This window comes from Jaculus jaculus, chromosome 5 (genome assembly GCF_020740685.1).
Source record: "Jaculus jaculus isolate mJacJac1 chromosome 5, mJacJac1.mat.Y.cur, whole genome shotgun sequence".
NCBI classification, from domain to species: Eukaryota; Metazoa; Chordata; class Mammalia; order Rodentia; family Dipodidae; genus Jaculus; species Jaculus jaculus.
The window spans coordinates 135795891-135813184 of NC_059106.1; positions in this window are offsets into that span (position 1 = coordinate 135795891).

Sequence of the window (17294 nt, forward strand, 5' to 3'; positions counted from 1 at the left end):
AGGATGACCTGGAATTCACTATGTAGTCTTAGGGTGGCCTTGAAGTCACACCAATCCTCTTACCTTTGTCTCTTGAGTGCCGTGATTTAGAGGAGTCTTGCACCAAACGTGTCCAAGCAGAGTATTAAGCTTTGTTCTTTTTTGTTTTTGTGTTTTTTTTTTTCTTACTCTAGCCAGGCTGACCTGGAATTCACTGTGGAGTCTCAGGGTGGCCTCGAACTCATGGCAATCCTCCTACCTCTGCCTTCCGAGTGATGGGATTAAAGGCGTGCGCCATCATGCCTGGCCTGCTCATAGTCTCATTAAGTGGTGCATGAATTTGGGATTCATTTGTAGTGAGGTCCTGCTCTGCCCATTCTCACCTTCAGTATGTCTTCAATTGAAAAAAAAAAAATTTTTTTTTCTTTTTTTGTTTTTTTGTGGTAGAGTTTCTAGCCCAAGATGATCTGGAATTCACTGTAGTCTCAGGGTGACCTCAAACTCACAGCAGTCCTAATTTTTGTTTTGTTTTGTTTTTCGAGGTAGGGTTTCACTCTAGCCCAGGCTGACCTGGAATTCACTATGGAGTCTCAGGGTGGCCTCGAACTCACAGCGATCCTCCTACCTCTGCCTCCAAAGTGCTGGGATTAAAGGTGTGCGCCACCACATCCGGCTAGCAGTCCTACTTTTGCCCCGAGTTCGGGTATTAAAGGTGTGAGCTGCCATGCCCGGTGGGAAAAAAAAATTTTTTTAAGTCACTTTGGGCTGAATAACCCCAGGTTTGAGTCCCCAGTACCCACAGAAGCCAGATACAAAGTTGCATATGGGTCTGGAGTTTGGGGTGGTTGAAGTCACTGGTGCAACCATTCTATTTGCCTTTCTCAAAACAAAATATTTTAAAAGTCATTTAGCTTATAGCACTTGGGAGACAGAAGAGTTCAGGGCCACCCTGAGACTACATTGTGAATTTCAGGTCAGCCCGGGTAAAAGTCAGATTTAGTCATTCCCTGACCATCTTGGCAGCTCCTTTGGTTGGGGCTTGTCCTGCACCTAAGATCAAAGATGGTGGCTGCAAAGATCTTTGGAGACCACCATCAGTTCCAGGCTCCCAACTGGATTGAAAAGTGAACAGGATATGCTGAGTACTAGTAGATGAGGAAGATGGACAGGGTAAAGGGACATTGTTCCTCCTTGCCAGCAACTGCCTAGCTTGGAGGAAATCAGGGATAGATACTATGGTATGTTGGCCAAAACTGGCCATCATCCCAGGGGTGATAATAGTGAATTAGGCACAGCATAAAATACTACAGGGTGTGCACACTGCACTACCATTGATCAAATGATTCCAACAAGCATTCCAGGGAAGACTGGTGATAAGTAAAGCATGTTAAGTTTTGTTTATAGTGATAACTTGCCAGAAGCTTGTTTCATAGTCATTTATAGAAAAAGTAACTCACCCTTTTTTGTTGCATGTAACCAGTTTCACCAGTAAACTTGCTAGCTTAGCAGAGTCATGCTCAAGTCTGACACTAAAATTTTCAAAAATAGATGTAATGAAGCACGCATTTAAATTCCACCATTAGGTAGGTGGATTGCAGAGTTCAAGGCCACCTTGAGACTACATAGTGAATTCCAAGTCAGTCTGGACTAGAGTGAGATCTTAACCTAAAATTTTTTTTTTTCAAAACTATATCTGGAAGGAAACAATTATTTTAAATATTTACTATCCTAGTTACGCAAGGTCCTGGGTTTGATCCCCAGCACCACAAAGATGTTTTTTATTAATAATTCTTATCTTGATTACTTATAGAGAAAATTTAATTTTTTTACCATCTCATTCTAAATTTCCCAAGTCTTTTTCAATTTGCTGGAGCATGCTGCCAACTAATGATTTTCCACTGATATTTTGGTGGGTTGGGAAGTTCTGCTTTGACTGGCAAAATAGAAGCCTAAAGTTGTTTTTTAAAGTTAATTTGCAAGCAGAGATCTCTCCAGTCTACAAGACTATCATTTCAACATTTGTAACCAAGAGTACAGAAAACATGCATTCAGGTAAAAATAGTATATGAATATTCATAAACAACATTGTTCAAAATAGCCAAAAAGAACCTGCCATTCCATGTTAATTTTGAGTACCAAGGCCAGAAACTGGAGCAGTGTTTAAAAAGAATAAACTGGTAAATGAAATATATTCATCCCACAATGGAATATTATTCAACTGTGATATGGAATGAGATGGGTCTAGGCTTACTGGTTAAAGCCTGCAAAGCCTAAGGAATCCACATAAGCCAGGTGCACAAGGGGGAGCATGCATCGAGTTTGCAGTGGCTAGAGGCTCTGGCACACCCATCCTCAAAGGTGTGTGTGTGTACGTGTATGCATATATAGAGAGAAAATGAAGTCATGGTAAATGTTAATATCAGTAAGCTTTTCATCTTTCTGATAAGAGAACCAGACAGCTCCCAAGGATATGTCCCTCTGTGTTGCGATTGGAACCTGTAAATGGACTAACATGGATGTTGTCAGAGCTCTCAGGATTTGACCATTTCCCCAAAGTCTTCTGAATATTGCTGGATGGGGGAGCCACACTTTTAACACCTGAGCCATTAGAGTTAGGGGCCACTGTAACCCCAAACTGTTAGTGTAACCTGGAACTGAACTCGGGCTAGTGCTGGCCTCAAACTCTTTTAAGAAAACCAAGCAGGGCTGGAGAGATGGCTTAGCGGTTAAGCACTTGCCTGTGAAGCCTAAGGACCCCGGTTCAAGGCTCAGTTCCCCAGGTCCCACGTTAGCCAGATGCACAGGGGGTGCACGCGTCTGGAGTTCGTTTGCAGAAGCTGGGAGCCCTGGCGTGCCCATTCTCTCTCTCTCCCTCTTTCTTTCTCTCTGTGTCTGTCGCTCTCAAATAAATAAATAAAAATTAAAAAAAGAAAAGAAAACCAAGCAGAGCTGGAGAAAAGGCTTAGTGTTTAAGGTGCTTCCTGCAAAGCCTGAGGACCCATGTAAGCCAGACGCACAAGGTGACACTTGAATGAGTTCTTTTGTAGTGGCTCAGGCTCTCATTTAAAAAAAAAAAAAAAAAGGAAAAACCACCATGCCCTGAATTGTGACCTGTTTGCTCCTCATGCTGTCCCTGCTGTGAGGAAGCCTCCCCTCAAGACTGTAAACTCAAGTGAACCCTTTCCTGCCATCAGTGGCTTCGGATGGGCTTTCTCGTTCCAGCAATGAGAAGGGACCTGCTGCAACTTTATATCATGACTTAGGTTGAACTATGCAAACTGAACAGTGCTGTACAGGAAGGAGTTTATGGGTGCCTTAGGCTGCTTGCAGAGGGGACGAACCGGACTGCTGACAGAGGTTGACCTTTGGGGGTTGGATTCAGGTGTCTACATATTCTACATGCTAGGTTCCAAGCTGACGTAAAATTGGGAATTGGTGCCTGGTGGCAGTGTGTTTGGGGGGCTGGGCTTATGGGAATTACAACCATCTTCCTCTTGAAGAGTTGCCAACGTTTAGCTCACTGTCTTGGTGCTGTTGTCCACTTGATGTTGGCCACAACGTGAAGCCCACCCTATGTCATGTCAGCATGGAGCTTCCCCACAAGTCTGTAAGCCAAAACCTTTTTTCCACACAAGCTGCTCTTGGTCGGGTGTTTTCTGCCAGCAATGCGAACCTGACTGCAACAGTTGCTTGTATGAGCTACGATGGTGTATGTGCAGGAAAACAGGGAACTTACCAGTGACCACACCACTGAAGAACACACACCACTGAACACGACTCCCTGTCCCCAGGCAACCTTTAACTGCCAAGGGCTCCCTGTTGTGCTACCTGGCTTTTTCTGCTGTGGCTCAGGGCAGGCTTGGCTTGTGGCTGGTGCTCAGGCACATGGCGCGATGGCAGCAGCTGATTCTTGATAGAAGCTCTGGGTCTTGCTTCCCTGCTGAGGTTGATAACTACCTTCACTTTTTTGTAGAAGAGTGCGTTTTGCTAATTTTCTTATTCCCCTCCCCACCCAGGCTGTTTTGGCATGCCTACTATGTTGCCATATTACCCAAAGTCTTTGTGCCACTTCTCAGGGCATCTTGGGAATTGAACCTATAATTTTGCAAACGTGCTTCAGGTTTTCTTTAATATTTCAGACAGAGAAAGGAAGAGGAAAGCAGAGAGAATGGACACGCCAGGGCCTCCACCAGCCACAAACAAACGAGTTCATTTGTAGTGGAGCACCCATTCTCTCCCTGCTTGCAAATAATACATATTAAATAAAAGGGAAAAGGCATGGTGGTGCACACCTTTAATCCCAGCACTTGGGTTCAGATGTAGGAGGAGCGCCATGAGTTCGAGGCCACCCTGAGACTCCAGGTCAGCCTGAGCTGGAGTGAAACCCTACCTCAATAAAAAGGGGGGGGGTCCCTGGAGGGATGGCTTAGCAGTTAAGACATTTGATTGCAAAGCCAAATGACCCATTTTCAATTCCCCAGGACCCACGTTAGCCAGATACACAAGGGGCACATGTGTCTGTAGTTTGTTTGCAATGGCTGGAGACCCTGGTGTACCCATTCTCTCTTTTTGTCAAATAAAAAAGTTTAAAAAAGGAAAAAGCAGCGGGGTTGGTGATACTTAATCTCAGCACTTGGGAGGCAGGGGGATCGCCATGAGTTCAAGGCCACCCTGAGACTAGAGTGAATTCTAGGTCAACCTAGAGTGGGAAACTACCTTGGAAAAACCAATTTTTAAAAAATGAACAGGCAGAGGAAGTGATGGAGGAAGGACATACGTCTTCTGAAGGTAAACCCATGGCATGTACAAGTGCATACACCGTAAATACGTCACGCCACGCCACATGTACTAAGTACACACATAGATGATTTATGTGCAAATTAATCCTGTTCCTCTCTGTTTACGATTGCTCTTCAATGCCACACATTTCCAAGGAATGAATTGAAGTTATTAAAAGATAATTTATGCTTGGCTTGTGTGTTTTTCTGAGGAAGGGTCTGAGATAGAGTGAGACCCTACCTCAAAAAACAAAATATATGACTATATATATGACTAAAAATCACTGTTCTTTTAAGTAGTGAATTATGTGTCAATAAAGCTATTATTTAGAAAAGTCAACAGAGATAGCCACAACAAGCTAGTTTATTTATTTATTATTTATTTATTTACATGGGGTCCTAGGTACACTGAGACCTGCCAAGGTCTATATCAGACCTCAGAAAATGAAACCATGTGCACTGGCTAACACTTGTTTATCATCTATGTAGGGAAGATCATTGTAATGATGTAGGAATAACTAACAGTAGAGGGCATTCAGAAATAAGCTGTAGTGGTCACTTTAGGAAAGGTTATTCTGAACTTTATCTAGAGTTCTGGGTGCTTTTTTTTTTTTTTTTTAGGCAACATCCCCCTCTAGGTCAGGTTGACCTACAATTCACTCTGTAGTCCAGGCTGGTCTCAAACTCATCATTGTCCTCCTCCCTCTCCCTCAGCCTCCTGAGCGTTGGTATAAAAAGAGTGAGAAACCATTCTTGGCTTTTAAGTTATTTTTTCTTTTACTTTATTATATTTTAAAATTTTTAAGTTATTTTTAGAGGAAGAATGGGCATGCCAGGGCCTCTAGCCACTGGAAATGAACTCCAGATGCATGCACCACCAATGTGCATCTGGGTACTGGGGAATTGAACCTGGGTTCTTAGGTTTAACAGGCAAGTGCCTTAACTGCTAAGCCATGTCTTCAGCCCTATTAAAAATAATAGGGCCAATGTATATATTGTTTTTTGTTTTGTTTTTCGAGGTAGGGTCTCACTGTAGCCCAGGCTGACCTGGAATTCACTATGTAGTCTCAGGGTGGCCTCGAGCTCATGGTGATCCTCCTACCTCTTCCTCCGAGTGCTGGGATTAAAGGAGTGTGCCACCATGCCTGGCTTTCCAGCCCTGTTTTTAAAAAATATTTTATTTGTTTATGAGAAAGCGACAGAATGGGTGCAACAGGGCCTCTAGACACTGAAAACAAACTCCAGACACATGTGCTACCATGTGCATTGTGGTTATGTGGGTTCTGGGGAGTCCTTAGGTTTCATAGGCAAGTGCATTAACAGCCAAGCCTTATCTTCACCCCTTCCAACCCCCTTTTTTTTTTTTTAATTTTATTTGAGAGAGACAGACACAGAAAGACAGGTAGAGGGAGAGAGAGAGAATGGGCGCGCCAGGGCTTCCAACCTCTGCAAACAAACTCCAGACGCGTGCGCCCCCTTGTGCATCTGGCTAACGTGGAACCTGGGGAACCGAGCCTCGAACCGGGGTCCTTAGGCATCACAGGCGAGCGCTTAACCGCTAAGCCATCTCTCCAGCCCATCCAACCCCATTTTTATCTTAAATTTTTTTTTTTTTTTCTTTGAGGTAGGGTCTCGCTTTAGCTCAGGCTGACCTGGAATTCACTATGTGGTCTCAGGGTAGCCTTGAACTCATAGCAATCCTCCTACCTCTGCCTCCCAGGTGCTGCGATTAAATGACTGTGCCACCACGTCTGGCTTTTTTTAACCCTTTTAAAGTTAAATATACATATTGAGTGAGTGTTTTTCTATTTCTGTGAAAGATGATGTTGGAAACTTGATGGTTATTGCATTGCATCTGTGTTTTGGGTTGCTACTGCTTAAGCCTGTGGACCACACGCCAGGCAGCCCAGGCTTAGACAGCGGTTGAGGGGACTCGTGGTGATAAAGGAACTGCGTTTCAGAAACATCTCACCAAAACTTCATCAGTAGAGGAAGGTAAACTAGTGTTCTGCTGACCATCTGCCTCAGTTTGAAAAGATCAAAAATACCCCTAAAAATATTTTAATTTTATTAACTGTACTATTGGCATTATGTTAATTGAAAAAAGTTTGTACTTTTTAGCAGTGAAAACTATATTATATACAGGTGAAATTAAGTGATATTTAGAATAATGGAGGTTTTTCATGCTATCTTTACTTTATTCTTGGTTTGGAATTTTCTATTATAAAAAAATTGCAAGGTACAGTGGGTATGCCTCTAATCCCAGTTCTTGGGAAACTGAGAAAGGAGGGTCACCATGAGTTCCAGGACAGCCAGGTGTACATAGTGCAAGAGGCAGTTTCAGAACAAACAAAACAAGAGCTGGAGAGATGGCTCAGTGGTTAAGAGTGCTTCCTGAGTAACCCTGAGAGCCCAGGCTTGATTCCTCAAAGACCACGTACATAGGTGGGCATGGCCATACACTTCTGAAAACTCAGTGCTCCAGGGAACAGAGACAAGAGAATGACTGGGGCTTATGAAACTGACACAACCCTGGAATCAGAGAAGAGATTCATATTAAGGGAACAAGCTGGTAACGATGGAGGAGACACCCCACATTCTCCTCTGGCCTTCATGCCTGCATGGGTGCTACATCTGTACATACCCATGCATGTTCCATACATAGCTCATCATACCTATTATACAAATGTATGCAAAAAGAAAAGGAAGGAAAGATCCTCCGCTCACTCCAAGGAAACGTTCACTTTTTAACCTTCTACAGGCTGCCTTCTATCCTCCAGTGAAACCGTTACATTTAACTTGCCATGAAGTTTTACAAGGTGTTTTTTAAACTTTATTTTGAGGTAAAGTCTCACTGTGTAGCCCTTACTAGCCTGGAACTCATTATGTAGACTGGGCTGGCTTTGAATCTGCAGTGGATCCTACTGCCTCTACCATCTTAGGGCTGGGATTATAGACCACATCTAGCACAATGTTGGTAATTCTTTTTTCAAATATTTATTTATTTAGAGAGGAAGAGAAAGAGGAAGACAGAAAGAGAGGGAAACTAGGCAAAGACAAAGAATAGGCACATCAGGGCCTTCCACCACTGCAAACAAACTCTAGATGCATGTGCCACCTTGTGCATCTGGCTTTTTGTGGATATAGGGGAATTGAACCTGGGTCCTTTGGCTTTGTTGGTAAGCACCTTAACTGCTAAGCCATTTCTCCAGCCCCTGGTTCTTTTTTGTACTGTTTCAACTTCTTGTTAGGGCTTGCCTGCATTGTGATTATTATTTTTGTTATTTGTTGTTTTGTGAGATGTAATTTTTCTATGCTGTCTTGGCTAGTCTTGAATACTTGGCCTGAAGAGATGTTCCTGCCTCAGCCTCTTGAGTAGCTGGGACTACATCCATTACCATGTTCAGCTATTATTGGAGGGAGGGGTGGGTGTGGGTGTGTTTGAGACATGGTCTCATGTGGCCTAGGTTGGGCTTGAACTCATTATGTAGCCAAGGATGACCTTAAACTTCAAATCCTCTTTCCTGCACCTCCTGATTGGTGGTATTTATATATGCACCAACATGCCTGGGTTTTCCAGCACCAGGAATCAAAGGGCTTCATGCATACTACACAAGAACTCTACAACTAAGCTACATCCCTAGTCATATTATTGAAAAATTTGAAGCTAAATAAACATGGACATGACTATGATGGACACCTGGTGTTCATCAGCATCTTTAACAATAAACTCACAGCCATGCTAATCTCATCTATTCTTCCAGTCACTTGCCATATTATTTTTTAAAAATTTGAATCCAAGCATGGTGGCATGCTCCTGTAGTCCCAGCTCTTGGAAAGTACAGATAGGAGGATCAGAAGTTCAAGATCATCCTGGGCTACATAGCGAGTTCAAGGCTAGCCTAACCCTACATGAGGTCATGTCTAAAGGGCAAAACAAGAAGAAACTTGCCCTGTTGGAAATGTAATTCAGTGGTAGAATGCTCATCTAGTATGTATGAAGCCTAGGTTCAATCAATCCCCAGTATTACAGAAGTAAACCTAAACAACAACTGAAAAAAACACCTCGCATCTACTATTTAGATATGAAATAGTATCAACTCCTAAAGCGAAGTCATAATAAATGTTTAACTCTATTCTTTAATTTGGCAATTCTCAAAATCCTGAATGGGGCTTGGGAGGTAGTTTGGTGGGTTAAGTGCTGGCTGTGTCAGCATGAGGACCTGAGTGAGTGTGAATCTCCAGCCCCAGTGCACAAGCTGGGTGGGGCTGCACGCATTGCCATCTTGCATGGAGACAGGAGGAGCCCTAGGACTCACTGGCTAGTCAAACCCAGTCAGTGAGCTCTAGGTTTAATGAGGGACCCTTTCTTAAAATCAAGGTGGATGGGCTAGAGAGATGGCTTAGCAGTTAAGGTGCTTGCTTGTGAAGCCTAAGGACCTAGATTTGATTCCCCAGTACCCACGTAAGCCAGGTGCACAAAGTGGCTCATGCATCTGGAATTTGTTTGCAGTAGTTGGAAGCCCTGGTGCACCCATTCTCTCCATATATCTGTCTCTTCCCTTCTCTCTTTCCTCCTTCTCAAATAAATAAATATATTAAAAACAAAACAAAGTGAGGTGGAAAGTGATTAAGGAAGATATCTAACTTAACCTCTGGCTTCCACACATGTGCATGGCACTTGCACACACGGATCCATACACATAAGAACATGCATGTGCACATGCACACACTGTACACATATACACATGCAAATAAAAACAATTCTAAGGATTGGAGAAATGGTTTAGCAGTTAAGGCGCTTGCCTGTGAAGCCTAAGGACCCATGTTCAACTTTCCAGATCCCACGTAAGCCAGACGCACAAAGGTGAAACAAGAACAAGGTTGCCCACGCCCACTAGGTGGTGCAAGTGTCTGGAGTTCGATTTCAGTGGCTGAGGCTTTGGTGTGCCAATTCTCTCTCTCTCTCTCAAAATTAAATAAATAAATAAATAAACACAATTTTAAAATTAATGAATTGCTTAGTAGCTTTTTTTGCAGTGACCAATTCATTATTAGTATATCCTGGTGTGATTTACCATCCCTGATGTAGTTTTTTTGTTGACTTTGTTGATGCTGTTGGTTTTTTTAGTTTTTCAAAGTAGGCTCTCACTGTAGCTCAGGCTGACCTGGAATTCACTATGTAATCTCATGGTGGCCTTGAACTCATGGTAATCCTCCTACTTCTGCATGCCTGGTTCTTGCTGTTGTTTTTTTAAAATTTTTATTTACTTATTTGCAAACAGAAGAGAAATAGAATGGGTGTGCCAGGGCCATCAGCCACTGTAAATGACTCCAGAGTGCCACTTTGTGCATCTGGCTTTATGTGTGTACTGGGGAACCAAACTCCCATCCTTAGGCTTTGCAAGCACCTTCACTGCTTAACTAGACTATTGCTGGTAGTGTCTCACTCAAGGCTGACCTGGAATTCACAGTGTAGTCTTACGGTGGTCTCACAGTGATCCTCCTACCTCTGCCTCCCCAGTGTTGGGATTAAAGGCGTATACTACCACTCTGTAGTCTCAGGCTGACCTCAAACAAACAGTCATCCTCCTACCTCTGCCTTCTGAGTGCTGGCATGTGCCACCATCCCCAGCCTGCATTGTTGTTTTTGAAAACAAGGTTACTCTGTAGCCCAGTCTGACCTGCAACTCACTATGAAGCCCTGGCTGGCCTTGAACTTGGTATAGTCCTCCTGCATCAGCTTCCCAAGTGCTGGGTTTACAGTAATGTAACAACATACACAGCATTTAGTGGATCTTGATAAGTTTCTTACTATTCTTACTATTTGGTGTTCCAGACCTAATAGGAGGAAAGATCATGATACCAAACTAAAAGAGACTGAAAGGAGGAGGGAATATGAATGAGAATGGAGTTTCAAAGGGGAAAGTGGGGGGAGGGAGGGCATTACCATGGGATATTGTTTATAATCATGGAAATTGTTAATAAAAAAAATAAGTCGGGCGTGGTGGTGTACGCCTTTAATCCCAGTACTCGGGAGGCAGAGCTAGGAGGATCACCATAAGTTCAAGGCCACTCTGAGACTACATAGTATATTCCAGGTCAGCCTGGGCTAGAGTGAGACCCTATCTTGAAAGTCCAAAAAAAAAAATTTTTTTTAAGGGTCTTATGAATCTTACAATCTGATATTGATGTATAATTGTTTAGTATGCACAGCAAACACTTAATCATGTATTACATTCATGAAGTTAGTTTAAGCCAAATGGGCCACTTTCTCCCTGATGTCCACCCTTTGGGCTGGGAAGCCCTGACTGGTCCAAGAATTATTCATAATTCTTTTCCTTGACAGGCCTTTCTCTGCTTGAGGGTGTGCAATAAACCTTTCCCCCTGGTCTGTTCACCCTGGATAGGGCTCACACAACAGACCAAACAAAGTACAATTTTAGATTTTTAATAGATTTTATTTATTTGTTTGAAAGAGAACGGGTGTGTCAGGGCTTCCAGACACTGCAAATGAACTCCAGACACATGTGCTCCCTTGTACATCTGGCATATGTGGGTCCTGTGGTATTGAAGTGGGGTTCTTTGGCTTTTCAGGCAAATGCTTTACCATTTTTATAACCTTATGGAGGTGACTTCGCTTTCCCAGACTTCTTGGCCTCTTGACTCCCTCTTTCCCTAAGAAGGGAGTGTTTTAATCCTGAGAGAATTGCTATACAACATTGGTGGGTCTGCCCTTCAATGGTTGTTTTCTGCTCCTATCTGCGGAGTACTTGTATATGTTTTAAGTTTCAGTTCTCCCCAAAGTTGTCCTCTTGACTCCCTCCTCCTCCAGGAGGGAATAGTTCAATTTAGATGAAACTTCTGTACAACAGGGGGGATTCGAGATGGGTTGTTAGGTCTGGCATGGTGGTGCATGCCTTCAATTCCAGCACTCGGGAGGCAGAGGTAGGTTGATCACCATGAGTTCAAGGCCAGGCTGAGACTACATAGTGAAATCCAGGTCGGTGAGACCCTACCTCGGGGGGGGAGGGAGGGAAGGTTGTTAGGAGTGTGCTGTGGGTTGAATGTGAAGTATTTCTCACAGGTTCATGTGTTAGAACACTTAGTCCCCAGGTAGCACTGTCTGGGAAGGTTGTAGAACATTTAGGCATAGAACCTCCCTTAAGGAAGTGGAGTTAGACTTTGACTTTGAGGTTTTATAGCATGGTTCCACTCACTCTGCTTCCTGACTATGAATGCAATGTGACTAGTGACTCCAGTTGCTGCCACCATGCCTTCCACACATGGTAGATGGTATTCCCTGGAACTCTAAGCCAAAATAAACCCTTCCTCCTTTGGGTTGCTTATGTCAGGTAATTCATCACAGCAATAAGTAAAGTAGGGAACTGGAAAGATGTTTCATTGGTTAAAGCATTTGCCTGTAGAGTCTGATGGGCCTGGTATGATTCCCTAGTACACATGTAAGGCCAGACTCACAAAGTGGTACATGCAGCTGGAGTTTATTTGCAGTGGCTAGAGTCCCTAGTGCATTCCCTCTGTCTCTCTCATATTCTATGTGCAAATAAATAAAATATTTTTTAAAAAAGAAATGGGAGAACTGGCAAGATGGCTAAGCCAATAAAGGTGCTTGTTTGCAAAGCCTCCAAGCTCATGTTCAATTCCCCAGTACCAATATAAAGCCAGATACACAAATTGGCGCATGCATCTGGAGTTTGCAGTGGCAAGAGGCCCTAGCATGTCTGCACTCCCTCTTTCTCTGTCTCCCTGTGTGGGTGTGTCTCCTTACAAGTAAATCAAATATGTTTTTAAAAAGAGATGGGGCCATTGCTGCTACAAACCTGACTGTACAGTTTGTAGGCCTTAGTTTGTGGGAGGAATGTGCAAGGGTCTGGAATTTTAGGTTAGAAAAGCCCTAGAATGGCCTGGCGTGGTAGTGCATGTCTTTAATCCCAGCACTCGGGAGGCAGAGATAGGAAGATCACCATGAGTTCCTGAGACTACATAGTGAATTTCAGGTCAGCCTCAGCTAGAGTGAGATCTTACCTCAAAAAACCAAAAAGAAAAGAAAAGCTCTAAAATATTGTAAGCAGAGCTTAATAGGTCATTCTGGTAGGAGTTTGGAAGACCAGAAAACCAAGAGAAATGGGAATAGTGGAGGCCCAGCTCATGAAATTTCAGAGGGGAACAGAGATTCTATTGGAAACTAGACTAGTGGCAGTTTATATCATATTCTGGCAAACAATTTGCTGTATTCTGCCCATGCCCTGAGAACTTTAACAAAACTGGATTCAAAAGTACTACATTATTTTTTGGGGCAAAGAAACGTTAGGATAGCATAACATTCAGGCTGTCGTAGTTACTGCTCAGATCCAGGCCTACAGTGAGATAGAGCAGCAAGTAGACCAACAAAAAATGTGTATATATATATATATACATATACATATACATATACATATACATATACATATATATACATATATACATATATACATACATACATACATACATATATATACATATATATATATATATATATATATATATATATATATATACCAAAAAAATATATATATACCAAAAGTGTCATTTGGTAGGGGAAAAGAGTTTAAAAGACAGACAGGGTGGCTAAGGAAGGATCTGTGATTGTTAAAGCAATTAGGACCATTAGTAAGAAACCTACTACTTTGCAGGTGTCCTGAGGGCAAAACTCATGAAAGGTTCTCTCTCTGGTGAAAAATCAAAATTCATTTCAAAAGTGAGAATCTAGAGCTGAGGAAATGGCTTAGCAGTTAAGGTGCTTGTCTGCGAAGCCTAAGGACCCAGGTTCAATTCTCCAGATCAGCCTGGTCTCTACGTAAGCCAGATGCACATGGTGATGCATGTGTCGAGTTCATTTGCAGTGGCTAGAGGGCCCTGGATTGCCCATCCTCACTCTCTCTCTGCCCCCTTACCCATCTCTCTGTCTACAATAAATAAAATAAAAAATATTTTTAAAAAAGTAAGAATCTAAATTGAGGTTACCAGTAGTGGGGTTCCCTACTCAAAAACAACTGCACAGAGAACTATTTCCCCAAGGTCAGCACACAAAGGTTAAATTAACAAATTTAAAGGAGCCAGGCTTCCTTTTGAGCTAGTGGCAGAACTTGGCAATGTCATCCTTGTGGTACTGGTTGTACAGGCATGATGAAAGATATAAGACTGAGGTGGTCATGGAGGTTTGTTCAAAGGTCTGAGAGCCTCCGGAGCCCAACAATGTATGGGAGAGTCAAAGTCCCTGGAAGGGGCCTGAGAAACCATTTCATGAAGCTGTGAAGGGGAAGTCTAAGTTGCAATGGAGATCCCAGGACACTGGGGTTGCCTGACCCATGGAAAGTCTCCCAAGAAAAGCTGCAGGCACAGAGTGGAGCCAGCCCGAGAGGGGCTATGGCTGTTGTAGGCAGCAGAGCACTTCTCACGATGACTAACATCCCAGATGAGCTGGGCGTGGTGGCGCACGTCTTCAATCCCAGCACTCGGGAGGCAGAGGTAGGGAGATTGCCATGAGTCCTAGGCCACCCTGAGACTACGTAGTAAATTCCAGGTCAGCCTGGGCTAGAGCGAGACCCTAATCTCGAAAAACAAACAAAAAATAAAAATAAATAAAGTCTCAGATGCCCAACAAGGGGCTGCAAGATTTGATGTTTGCTTTGCTGGATTTTAGTCTTGCTTTTGTCAGATCTTTCCTTGCTATACCCCTATTCCTCCCTTTTAGAGTAGGAATGTTTACTCTGGTTGGAAGAGTGTAACTTGTTTATTAACAATTTTGAGACAGGGCCTCATGTATCCCAGGCTGGTCAGCAGATAAAGCACTTGCTGCTTAAGCAGGAAACCCATGCTTGATCTCCAGAATCCTAGACCTCCAGACCCCACATAAAGCAATCCAGAAGCGGTGGCATAATCCCAGTGTGTTGATAATGAGATGGGAGACAGACAGGAGAAGTTCCTGGAAGCTTGTGGAGAGTTCAGAGAAGAACAGCAGAGTGAGAATCTGGAGAGAGAAATTCTGCATCAAATGAGGTGAAAGACAAAGACTGACTCAAAAGTTGTCCTCTGACCTCCACACAGTGCTGTGACATGTACATACCCACACTCACATATACATGAACATGTGTGTGTGTGGCATGCCCTGAGCGTGGTGGTACATGCCTTTAATCCCAGCACTTGGGAAGCAGAGGTAAGAGAATCGTTATGAGTTCGAGGCCACCCTGAGACTACCTAGTGAATTCCAGGTGAGCCTGAGCTAGAGTGAGACCCTACCTCGAAAAAAAAAAAAAAGAGAGAGAGAGAGAGAGATGAATGGTTCAATAAACTGGGTTGTAATAGTTGGTATGTTGGAAGAAACAGAGAAAAGGTTGTAGTATCTGTCCTTTTATTTTATTTTTACTTTTATTTGTTTTGGTTTTTCAAGGTAGGGTCTCACTCAGTCCAGGCTGACCTGGAATTCACTATGTATTCTCAGGGTGGCCTTGAACTCACAGCAATCCTATCTCTGCCTCCTGAGCGCTGGAATTAAAGGCATGCGCCACTACGCCTGGTCCTATTTCATTTTTTAAAAGTGATTTTATGACCCACTTATCAATTGTTACCCACAATTTGAAAACACTTCCCAGGTTAGGTTATAGATTCCTTAATATTAGATTCCCTCATTTCTTTTTTGACAAACTGATCTTTGTCTTTGTTTTTTTAAATAACTTATTTATTTATTTATTTTGGGGGCATTTTTATTGACAATTTCCATACTTACAGACAATAAACCATAATTCCTTCCCCTCCTCCACTTTCCTTTTAACAAATCCACTATCCATCATATTCCTTCCCTCTCTCCATTAGTCTGTCTTTTATTTTGATGTCATCATCTTTTCTTCCTATTATGAGGGTCTTGTAAAGGTATTACTAAGCCCTGTGAGGTCGTGGATATCGAGGCCAATTTCTGTCTGGTCGATTGCATTGTAAGCAGTCCTACCCTTCCTTTGACTCTTACGTTCTTTCCACCACCTCTTCTGCAATGGACCCTGAGCCTTGAAAGGTGTCATAGAGACGTTTCAGTGCTGAGCACTCCTCTGTCACTTCTCAGCACTGTGGTGCCTTTTGAGTCATCCCAGAAGTCACTACCATCAGAAAAGAGAAGCTTCTGTAACCAAAAGTGAGGGAAGCATTAATATATGGGTATGAACGTTAAGTAAAGTGCTTACAGGGCAGTTTGGTGAGCAAAATATATGCATTTAGCCAGGCAAGAGCAGGTGTTAAACTCCTAAGGCTCATGACCTCCCCACCATAGGTTTTTGATTAGGTTTTCAGTACTAGGCACGTATTCCCTCCCATAGAGTGAGCCTCCAGGCATATTAGAGAACAGTTGGTTTCCCCCATAACATTTGGTCATTTGGCCAGGCTGGCCAAACTTGAGGATTCCAGTGTCCACTGTCTTCACTGCTGATGGCTTCTGTCTCCTATAGTGCTGCATGCAGTGCAGCTTTTTCCAGCTTTTATTTATTTATGAGAGGAGAGACTTAGTGGATGGGCAGATAGTATTCTGATCATTGTATTACTACATAGTCAGCCACTTCAAATTCGATGACACAACAACCATTTTATTTAATTTATTTATTTTGTTTGTTTGAGATAGGGTCTTGCTCTAGCCCAAGCTGACCAGGAATTCACTATGAAGTCACAGGCTGGTTTTGGACTCTCAGCGATCCTCCTACCTCTCCCTTCCTATCCCAAGTGCTGGGATTAAAGACATGCACCACCATGCTTGCCCAGCAACAATCATGTTCTTATGGATTCTGTGGGCTGGATTCAGAGGACTCAGCCGGCTTGGCATGCCTTTTGTTCCCCAGTGTCTGGAGCCTCCAAGAGAGGAGATTCACATGGCACGAAGATAGATCGACTGGAGTTCTTGACATGCGTATGTCTAGTGCCTGACCTGGGTGACTGGAGGCTGGACTCCACAGGGTCTGTGGCCAAGGGCTTCAGTGGGCATCTTCATAAGTGTGTGGGTCCCTCATAGAGTGAACATGACTTGGCTGCAGGAGGCAGGATGTGGAGAGTGAGCAGTCTCGAGATAAATGGGGAGCTTCACGAGCTTTCTGACCTAGGCTTAGAGGTGACATAGTGACACTTCTGTCAGATTCTGTGCCCCAGACTCTAGACCACAGGCTCCTAAGGACAATGCTTCAAAACTATGTCTGGCATCTTTCTTTGGTGATATTTGAATGAAGGTTTACATGTCTTCTTGATATCTGTCTTTTTTATTTTATTTCATTTATTTATTTCATCAAACTCCAGACGCTTGTGTCACCTAGTGGGCATGCGTGATCTTAGGCTTGCCTCACCTTTGTGCATCTGGCTTACTGGTGGGATCTGGAGAGTCAGACATGGGTCCTTATGCTTCTCAGGCAAGCGCCTTAAGTGCTAAGCCATCTCCCCAGCCTCCTAACTGGCTTAAAATATATATATTAAATTAATTAATTAATTTGACGGAGAGAAAGAGGGAAA